The sequence below is a fragment of the Cheilinus undulatus genome, linkage group 10, assembly GCF_018320785.1.
Source record: "Cheilinus undulatus linkage group 10, ASM1832078v1, whole genome shotgun sequence".
NCBI lineage: Eukaryota > Metazoa > Chordata > Actinopteri > Labriformes > Labridae > Cheilinus > Cheilinus undulatus.
Window position 1 is genome coordinate 25,903,199 of NC_054874.1, and position 10,131 is coordinate 25,913,329.

At 42.5% G+C, this 10,131-nt stretch overlaps 5 non-coding genes across 5 annotated transcripts; all 5 read right to left on the reverse strand.

Annotated features, from left to right (window-relative positions):
* Positions 1-5,815: 5,815 nt before the first annotated feature.
* On the reverse strand, positions 5,816-5,887 carry trnam-cau. The gene has a single exon. It is a non-coding gene; the product is annotated as a tRNA-Met (tRNA).
* Positions 5,888-7,032: 1,145 nt separating this feature from the next.
* trnal-uag lies at positions 7,033-7,114 on the reverse strand. Its single transcript has one exon. It is a non-coding gene; the product is annotated as a tRNA-Leu (tRNA).
* Positions 7,115-7,680: 566 nt separating this feature from the next.
* trnal-uag lies at positions 7,681-7,762 on the reverse strand. The gene has a single exon. It is a non-coding gene; the product is annotated as a tRNA-Leu (tRNA).
* Positions 7,763-8,644: 882 nt separating this feature from the next.
* On the reverse strand, positions 8,645-8,726 carry trnal-aag. The gene has a single exon. It is a non-coding gene; the product is annotated as a tRNA-Leu (tRNA).
* A 565-nt stretch (positions 8,727-9,291) lies between these two features.
* trnal-uag lies at positions 9,292-9,373 on the reverse strand. Its single transcript has one exon. It is a non-coding gene; the product is annotated as a tRNA-Leu (tRNA).
* Between the last annotated feature and the right edge of the window lie 758 nt (positions 9,374-10,131).

The window sequence follows — 10,131 nt, forward strand, 5'->3', positions numbered from 1 at the left end:
CTAAAATAAACTTAAAATGTGTGATTTACTTACACTTTGTGGGTGAATTTAAAGTTTTTACGCTTTTAATCAATGACACTCTGGGGAGCAAAGAGACATATGAAGAGTTGGAAAACACCCTTTGATGAGAAACAGCTCACCACCCTTTCCTTATGACCATGCTATGCCATGGGCAGGAAGTAAGCAACTCAGTAAATAATTTCACTCACGGGTGCGGAAGTGTTTAACATCAATAGCAACAATAATTCAATTCAAACATTAACAAAAGAATCCCGTCAGTTATCACTCTACAACAGGCAACAGAAACACATTAACACATACTTATAAATACTGTGCCTATGAAATGTGTTAAGGGTAATATGTATTACCCTGTTTTGATTTTATAAATCAATCATGGTCAATAAACTTTGGCTTTTCTGAAAAAGAAAACCTTTTAATGGTAAAGGTGAAAATATATTTCTAAAAAGTCACGTCAGTTTAACAAGAATATGTCATGTGAAATAAGTGATTTCATAAATATTCACTTCCTTTGAAGTAACTCACCTAACTGGGCCAGCTAATTGTTGCTAGTAGTCTCCCAATTAGTGAAATGGGGATCACCTGAATGCGGTCGATGTGTCAAGAGATTGTTGCATAAAGACACCTGTGTCTGGAAGGTCCAATCAACTGAGTGAGTGTGCAAGAAGGAGACTAGTGAGAGAAGCCACCAAGACACCTCTGACTACTCTGAGGACGTTACAAGTTTCAGCAGCTGAGATACGTGAGGCTGCATACAGCAACTGTTGCCTGAGTTCTTCACCAGTCTAAGTTTTATAGGAGAGTGGCAAAGATTAAGCCACTGTTGAAGAAAACTCAGTAAATTTCAACTAAAGTTCACTAAAAGGCACATGGGAGACCATGATCAAGTGGAGAAAGTTCTTTGGTTTGAGAAGATTTATTCTCAGAGCAAGACAATGTTCTGGAGCAAAAAGTGGAAATTTGATTTATTAAATCAATAGGGTGAAACATCCAAGGGGTTGAACACTTTTTACAGGCACTGTACATCTAAAAACATCGTTAACAAATCTAGACAGGAACATAATGAAGCACCAGTATAATTTGATGAGCTGTTAAACTTTAACTTGAGTAACACTAGTCCATTAGAACAGTTACAAAAATGTTACAATAATGAAAAAAATAATAAAAGTAGGCATACAGTAAATGATTGTATACAGAAAGATGTGTACACTGTACCTGTTTAATGAAATTTTGGCAGTGGAAGTTTTTTTTGTAATTTTACCATAAAAATATGATCAGACCACTTGAGTTTGAGTCTCTCCCTTTATAGACATACATCCAGCTCTGTCTGTTGTATTTTTTTAAAAAAGGCTGATAATAGATGCCTTTTGAAATTTATCAGGCCTATCAAATCTCAGAGCATGTGGCCTGGGTCAGTTATTGTAAGTCTCTTTCATACTGGATCTTGAAAGACCTCCACTGAGATTGCTGAGGCACAATAACAGAAACATATTTTGAATATACATTTTTTTTAAAATTCCCTATTAATTTTACATATTTTTAATGCAATGTGGTTTATTTTTCTGAAAGAAGATTAATTGAAATGCCAACCTTTGACTTGCTGATTCTTGAAAATTTGTCTATCCTATGAGCAGCCTGAAGCAAAGCCTTATCTGTGGTGAAAGCCTTGGAAAACTACAACAATCTATCAAACTGAAGACACACTGTGAGTGGAGGGAGGACAAGAGAAAGATTATTTTCAGGGTAGAGTGTGCCAGAGAAAACAGAGGGTCTAAAAGCAGGAGATGAAAGCTACAAACATTAAGAAAAGAGAAGGAAGGTGACAGACAGTATGGCTTGCTATGACTAATCCTGACTGGAACTGTGACATTCTGCAAAGTGATGCATCCTCCCCACCCTCATACTCCAATCCATCTTTACACCTTTCCTTTATGCTTTTCAGCCAAAAACTTGACATGCAAGTCCTCTATTCTCAGTCCTCCCTGTCAACCATTCATGCATCCATTCAAAATCATTTTCTTTATCTCTTCACAGGATTCCCTTGTGTTGCCCAACACTGCTGTGGTAAAAGGTAACTCAAAGTCCACACCTTTGTCTTCACCTCCAATCTTCCAACCATCCCATGAGAAACTTCTCAGGGTATATATATGAATTCTTGAAGTGTGGAGAGATACAGGGAGGAAGGGGGGAGGGGGGAGGGGGGAGGATTCAGAACATGATGGACAACCTGACAGCAAAGTGGAGGGACATTACATCTTGTTCTGTCTTGATGCAGTGTGCTTAAATATTTCAATCATAGGGCAACAGTGCCATCATGTGTCTCAAAATGGTGTAGCATAGTAGTTCTGTGAGTTAAAACCACTTTAATCTGTTGAGGCTGCAGAAACATTAGGATTCATAAGTACTTATGACAGGAGAATTGTGACCTGAGAAGTGGCATGAATTTAACTGACCTGCACCACAAATTCAAACGTCCAATCCATTAGTTCACAGGTTGTAATTTGTGGCCAAAGCTGGATGCAGGAGAAAAATTGTGGTCCCAAATTTCCTAGGTTTATGCAAATCGGGCCAACCAAAATGCATCTCCTCTTATTGGGATTGAAAATTGGATGTGTTAACCCGGGCGTCTCAGACTCAGTTTGGCTTGAGGCCACGTTTGTCATGAAGTAGGCCACTTTAACTTTCAAGCATTAAGGAAAAGGGTTTTTTTCTGATAATGAACATGTGTTGATTCCACAGTCAAAATGTATCATACTTAATGAAAATATGCAAACAGCAGGTTGTAAACTTGTCCATATTTTTACACACATTTTAACTGCCAGTGCAAATCTTTAATTCTTAATCCTTCCTTTCTTATTAGCATCATTAGACTGATGTTTATTAAAGCTGTCTCAGTAAATCATCAGCTTCTGTCACTCACAACACTGATAAAATGTCAAGTTAAGCATGTGGGTCTGTGCTATTATATTGCTTTACATAACAGTGAGAAATCCAGATGACTCTTAATAAGTCACTTAAGATCTGCTCCTCCACTGTGTTTGCTGATGGAGCAATAATGTTGTACAAATTCTTATTTAAGTAGCATTTGATTAAGCTTTAATGTTTGAGGAAGCTACCTTTTGTTTATGTAGATGTTATTCAAAATACTCCTTTATGAACATGGAGTGTATTCCCAAATGCACTGCTAACCTCTGCTGCAATAAACTATATGAAAAAAAAAAAAAAGGATTCAGCCACACCTGTTAATTACTGAATTCAGAATTTCAATCTGACCTGTTGCCTCAGGTGTATAAAATCAAGCATCATGTTCTGAAAGGCACAGTGACAAGCATGACACTGTGATGGCTGCCACCTTTGCAAAAGGATGGTTTGTGAAATTTCACCCCTGCTGGATATCCCACACTTATTTGTCAGTGATTTTATCAGGAAGTGGAAGCGTTTAGAAGCAACAGCAAGTCGGCTACAGAGCAGAGGACCAAGTAAAATCAAAGAGCAGGGTGAAAGACTGCTAAGGCACATGATGCTTAAAAGTCATCAATGCTCTGCTAATTCTGTGGCTGGAGAGTTCTGAACTTCCTTTGACATTAATGTGTGGCGTGGGGGATGCAATCACATTCGCTCAAAGGTGAATGAATTGAAGGCAATTTTTATATTTCAACCAGTAGAAAACCTAACAACGCCACCCAGGGAATTTCGCCCAGGGAGATATTTAGGTTACAGTACCATGAGCACTCAGGTCCGTTCTACAAATGGAGCATGAGACGTGGTTCAGGTATAAAATACAAATAAATTTTTTTTTCAAAAAGTTATAAAATTCTTGCTATAAAACACCACGCATAAAGGGATATGAGGGAAGGGGCCCTAACAGGGCTGGAGCTTACCGGTGGGAGGAAATGGGACCATGTGGGGGGATAGGAATCCCAGGAGAGGAGCACCCAATGATTCGTGACACTCACACACACACACACACGTAATGGTGAAGAATCAAAACCACAGTCACACAGCACACGGGAAGGGGACACCACCACCAGGGCACCAGGACCACCACTATGAGCTTCCAGTCCTGAAAGGAGAAGGGAAAATAGTGGGGTTGGACACAATAAACCAAAACACAATTGACCCAGAAACACAAATTAAACCAAAGAAAAAAAAAAAAAAAAGAAAAGGCAGCGATCATTTTTTACAAATCCATCCAGTTAAGCTGCCTAAAATAACAATTATCCAAAGAAACAATTTACCCAAAGCAAATATACACAAAATTTTAATATACAAGACAACAATAATATCAGCTGTAATGATTCACAGAACTGACATAACACCAGTAACCAATTTGAAATAGATGTAAATCACCTAAATAGGAGGTTAAACCAAATCCAGAGCATAACAAAAGTAAGAGGGCCAACCCCACAGCTCTGACTTCTAAAAGAATAGGGGCCCAATAATGTCAGTACACACACATGCCAATAGTCACTGCACAGGCCTACTCCTGATGTCTATCAGTCATCTGCAGGCTAGGGAGGGTGAAGAAAGCCGGCAGATGTAGCGAGGCAGCGTGTTGTAAGCAGTGAATTACAGCAAAGCCAAGCAGCGCCAAGCAAAGCAATGTAGGGTAGAACAGAGCCAAGCGAGGCCAGCAAGGCAAAGCAAAGCAGCGTGTTGTTGAAGTGAAGTGAACTACATCAAAGCCAAGCAAAGCAGCAGTGTTTCTTTATCATGTACCCGACCCAGTCAGTCTCTGCCATATGGATATGAAATAAGCCGTGTTAATATAGAACACCTTTAATGTTAAAGATGAAGTAAAGAACTCAAGCTATTATGAATGGTACATACCGATGGGCGCAAAAGATCACCGGCATGGGAGAGAGGAGGAGAGGCGAGCTTCTTGCTCACCTAGCTGCGGTGGCAGAGTATGGCCAGCGACGAGCCTACGCGTTGGAGCGGGGGTTCCCCAAGCGCTGCTGTGTCTGACACACAGAAGCTGGAAAAAACCCGAGTGATTGATAAATAACATGTAAAATTATTGAATAGGCACACAAACCGAGGCAGCTAATGCTACATTGCCTGTACCAGTGCAGCGGTGGAGAAACCAGGAAGTGAGGCAACCAGGATGTGGGCGGACCCTCAGAGCCAGAGAGGAAGAGAGTGAGGAGGCGAACAGGACCTGCCTATATAGACTGGTCTCCTGAGCTGATTGGCTAACAAGAGAGCAATAGGCAGCACAGTTACCATGAGAGCAGGAGTGATGCAGCTCATCCTGCTACAATCGTAAGGATAGAAACTGTGTGGTGGGAGCTTTATGGTCTGGGTTTCCATGGCCAGGCAACAAGGCCAATGCCAAACATTTGCTGGAGTGATGTAAAACACACTGACACTGGACTATGGGGTATAAATGCATGGTAATATGGTTACACTGTGTATGAAGAAATAGCCAGACAGATTGAAACTGACATAGAATCACGGAATCTACTTTGGGGACCTCTTTGTCCCACAGAGTACTGTGCAACTCAGTAATCATGCCAACATTAGAATACAAAACAAAGGACAAAAGATCATAGATGGCAGTGGCTTGAAGGTATGCCTCCTGAGAGACTGCAACCTAAATCCAGCACCTTAGACCACTCGGCCACACTACCTCTGGTGAAGCTGTTACATTCTATAGCAGGAACAATTAGTAGAAAAGTTTGCCTGAATTCTTCCATGGCTTGCAAATGAAAGAGTATGTGAAAAAGGACAACCTAAGGATAGATGAACTGAGTGGAAAAGAGTAAAGTTCAAATAGGAGAACTTCATGGACATTTAGCAGAGGATGGTTTCGATCCATCGACCTCTGGGTTATGGGCCCAGCACGCTTCCGCTGCGCCACTCTGCTGAGAATTGTGTGAGTTTCTTCTCTGTTTACAAAACATAAAAACAGTTGCGCTAGTGACAAGAGTATGCTCTTTGTTGGTCAATGGGGCTCCAGCAACAGTTCACTGTACACCACCTTTTGTCTGAATTCTTCCATGGCTTGAAAAGGACAACCTAAGGATAGATGAACGTTCAAGTAGGAGAACTTCATGGACATTTAGCAGAGGATGGTTTTGATCCATCGACCTCTGGGTTATGGGCCCAGCACGCTTCCGCTGCGCCACTCTGCTGAGAATTGTGTGAGTTTCTTCTCTGTTTATGAAACATAAAAACAGTTGCGCTAGTGACAAGAGTATGCTCTTTGTTGGTCAATGGGGCTCCAGCAACAGTTCACTGTACACCACCTGAATCTGACAGAGTGACTGTGTTCAGTGGTAAGTGCTCCACGCCTACTTAGAGGAAGGGCATCTGCTCTGGCAACCACTTCGTTTCACTGAGTGTAGTACAACAGTGAACATACTGATGTCAGGACATTAGAATACAAAACAAAGGACAAAAGATCATTGATGGCAGTGGCTTGAAGGTATGCCTCCTGAGAGACTGGAACCTAAATCCAGCACCTTAGACCACTCAGCCACACTACCTCTGGTAAAGCTGTTACATTCTATAGCAGGAACAATTAGTAGAAAAGTTTGTCATGCAATTCTTGCAGTTTCCTTTCATCTTGATAGGTTTCTATGTGAAAAAGGACGACTTAAGGAATAGATGGACCAGTGGAAAAGGCAAAATTCAAGTAGGTGAACTTCATGGACATCTAGCAAGGATGGTTTCGATGCATCGACCTCTGGGTTATGGGCCCAGCACGTGTCTGCTGTGCACTCTGCTGAGAATTGCATGATTTTCTCTCTGTTTACGAAACATGAAGTCAGTTGTGCTAGTGATAACGGTATCCTCTTTGATGGTCAACGGGGCTCCAGCAACAGTTCACTGTAAACCACCTGAATCTGACAGAGTGACTGTGTTCAGTGGTAAGTGCTCCACGCCTACTTAGAGGAAGGGCATCTGCTCTGGCAACCACTTCGTTTCACTGAGTGTAGTACAACAGTGAACATACTGACGTCAGGATATAACACAAACTGCAACAGACAACACCTTGCGTGTGAGAAATGGCAGTGGTGGGATTTGAACCCACGCCTCCTGAGAGACTGGAGCCTAAATCCAGCGCCTTAGACCACTCGGCCACACTACCTCTACACACAACATCTTCTGTAGCGGGGACAATTCGACACAAAGGTCATCCGAATTCTTACATAACTAGCTAATCAACAGCTACATCATGCAAATCTTGCAGTTTCCTTTCATCTTGATAGGTTTCTATCATATCATCCCAAAAGGGACGACTTAAGAATAGATGGACCAGTGGGAAAAAGGCAAAATTCAAGTAGGTGAACTTCATGGACATCTAGCAAGGATGGTTTCGATGCATCGACCTCTGGGTTATGGGCCCAGCACGTGTCTGCTGTGCACTCTGCTGAGAATTGCATGATTTTCTCTCTGTTTACGAAACATGAAGTCAGTTGTGCTAGTGATAACGGTATCCTCTTTGATGGTCAACGGGGCTCCAGCAACAGTTCACTGTAAACCACCTGAATCTGACAGAGTGACTGTGTTCAGTGGTAAGTGCTCCACGCCTACTTAGAGGAAGGGCATCTGCTCTGGCAACCACTTCGTTTCACTGAGTGTAGTACAACAGTGAACATACTGATGTCAGGATATAACACAAAATGCAGCAGATAACACCTTGTGTGTGAGCAATGGCAGTGGTGGGATTTGAACCCACACCTCCTGAGAGACTGGAGCCTAAATCCAGCGCCTTAGACCACTCGGCCACACTACCTCTGTACACAGCTTCTTCTGTACGCGCGACAATTCGATGCAAATTCGATGCAAAGGTCATCCAAATTCTTACATAACTAGCTAATCAACAACTGACACTGACACTGGACTATGGGGTATAAATGCATGGTAATATGGTAACACTGTGTGTGAAGAAATAGCCAGACAGATTGAAACTTACATAGAATCACGGAATCTACTTTGGGGACCTCTTTGTCCCACAGAGTACTGTGCAACTCAGTAATCATGCCAACATTAGAATACAAAACAAAGGACAAAAGATCATAGATGGCAGTGGCTTGAAGGTATGCCTCCTGAGAGACTGGAACCTAAATCCAGCACCTTAGACCACTCGGCCACACTACCTCTGGTAAAGCTGTTACATTCTATAGCAGGAACAATTAGTAGAAAAGTTTGTCTGAATTCTTCCATGGCTTGCAAATGAACGAGTATGTGAAAAAGGACAACCTAAGGATAGATGAACTGAGTGGAAAAGAGTAAAGTTCAAGTAGGAGAACTTCATGGACATTTAGCAGAGGATGGTTTCGATCCATCGACCTCTGGGTTATGGGCCCAGCACGTGTCTGCTGTGCACTCTGCTGAGAATTGCATGATTTTCTCTCTGTTTACGAAACATGAAGTCAGTTGTGCTAGTGATAACGGTATCCTCTTTGATGGTCAACGGGGCTCCAGCAACAGTTCACTGTACACCACCTGAATCTGACAGAGTGACTGTGTTCAGTGGTAAGTGCTCCACGCCTACTTAGAGGAAGGGCATCTGCTCTGGCAACCACTTGGTTTCACTGAGTGTAGTACAACAGTGAACATACTGACGTCAGGATATAACACAAACTGCAACAGACAACACCTTGCGTGTGAGAAATGGCAGTGGTGGGATTTGAACCCACGCCTCCTGAGAGACTGGAGCCTTAATCCAGCGCCTTAGACCACTCGGCCACACTACCTCTACACACAACTTCTTCTGTAGCGGGGACAATTCGACACAAAGGTCATCCGAATTCTTACATAACTAGCTAATCAACAGCAACATCATGCAAATCTTGCAGTTCCCTTCATCTTGATAGGTTTCTATCATATCATCCCAAAAGGGACGACCTAAGAATAGATGGACCAGTGGGAAAAAGGCAAAATTCAAGTAGGTGAACTTCATGGACATCTAGCAAGGATGGTTTCGATGCATCGACCTCTGGGTTATGGGCCCAGCACGTGTCTGCTGTGCACTCTGCTGAGAATTGCATGATTTTCTCTCTGTTTACGAAACATGAAATCAGTTGTGCTAGTGATAACGGTATCCTCTTTGTCGGTCAACAGGGCTCCAACAACAGTTCACTGTACACCACCTGAATCTGACAGAGTGACTGTGTTCAGTGGTAAGGGATCCATGCCTACTTAGAGGAAGGGCATCTGCTCTAGGGACCACTTGGTTTCACTGAGTGTAGTACAACAGTGAACATACTGATGTCAGGATATAACACAATCTGCAACAGACAACACCTTGCGTGTGAGAAATGGCAGTGGTGGGATTTGAACCCACGCCTCCTGAGAGACTGGAGCCTAAATCCAGCGCCTTAGACCACTCGGCCACACTACCTCTATACACAGCTTCTTCTGTACGCGCGACAATTCGATGCAAATTCGACGCAAAGGTCATCCAAATTCTTACATAACTAGCTAATCAACAACTGACACTGACACTGGACTATGGGGTATAAATGCATGGTAATATGGTAACACTGTGTGTGAAGAAATAGCCAGACAGATTGAAACTTACATAGAATCTACTTTGGGGACCTCTTTGTCCCACAGAGTACTGTGCAACTCAGTAATCATGCCAACATTAGAATACAAAACAAAGGACAAAAGATCATAGATGGCAGTGGCTTGAAGGTATGCCTCCTGAGAGACTGGAACCTAAATCCAGCACCTTAGACCACTCGGCCATACTACCTCTGGTAAAGCTGTTACATTCTGTAGCAGGAACAATTAGTAGAAAAGTTTGCCTGAATTCTTCCATGGCTTGCAAATGAAAGAGTATGTGAAAAAGGACAACCTAAGGATAGATGAACTGAGTGGAAAAAAGTAAAGTTCAAGTAGGAGAACTTCATGGACATTTAGCAGAGGATGGTTTCGATCCATCGACCTCTGGGTTATGGGCCCAGCACAGTTCCGCTGCGCCACTCTGCTGAGAATTGCATGATTTTCTTCTCTGTTTACGAAACATGAAGTCAGTTGTGCTAGTGATAAGGGTATCCTCTTTGTTGGTCAATGGGGCTCCAGCAACAGTTCACTGTACACCACCTGAATCTGACAGAGTGACTGTGTTCAGTGGTAAGTGCTCCACGCCTACTT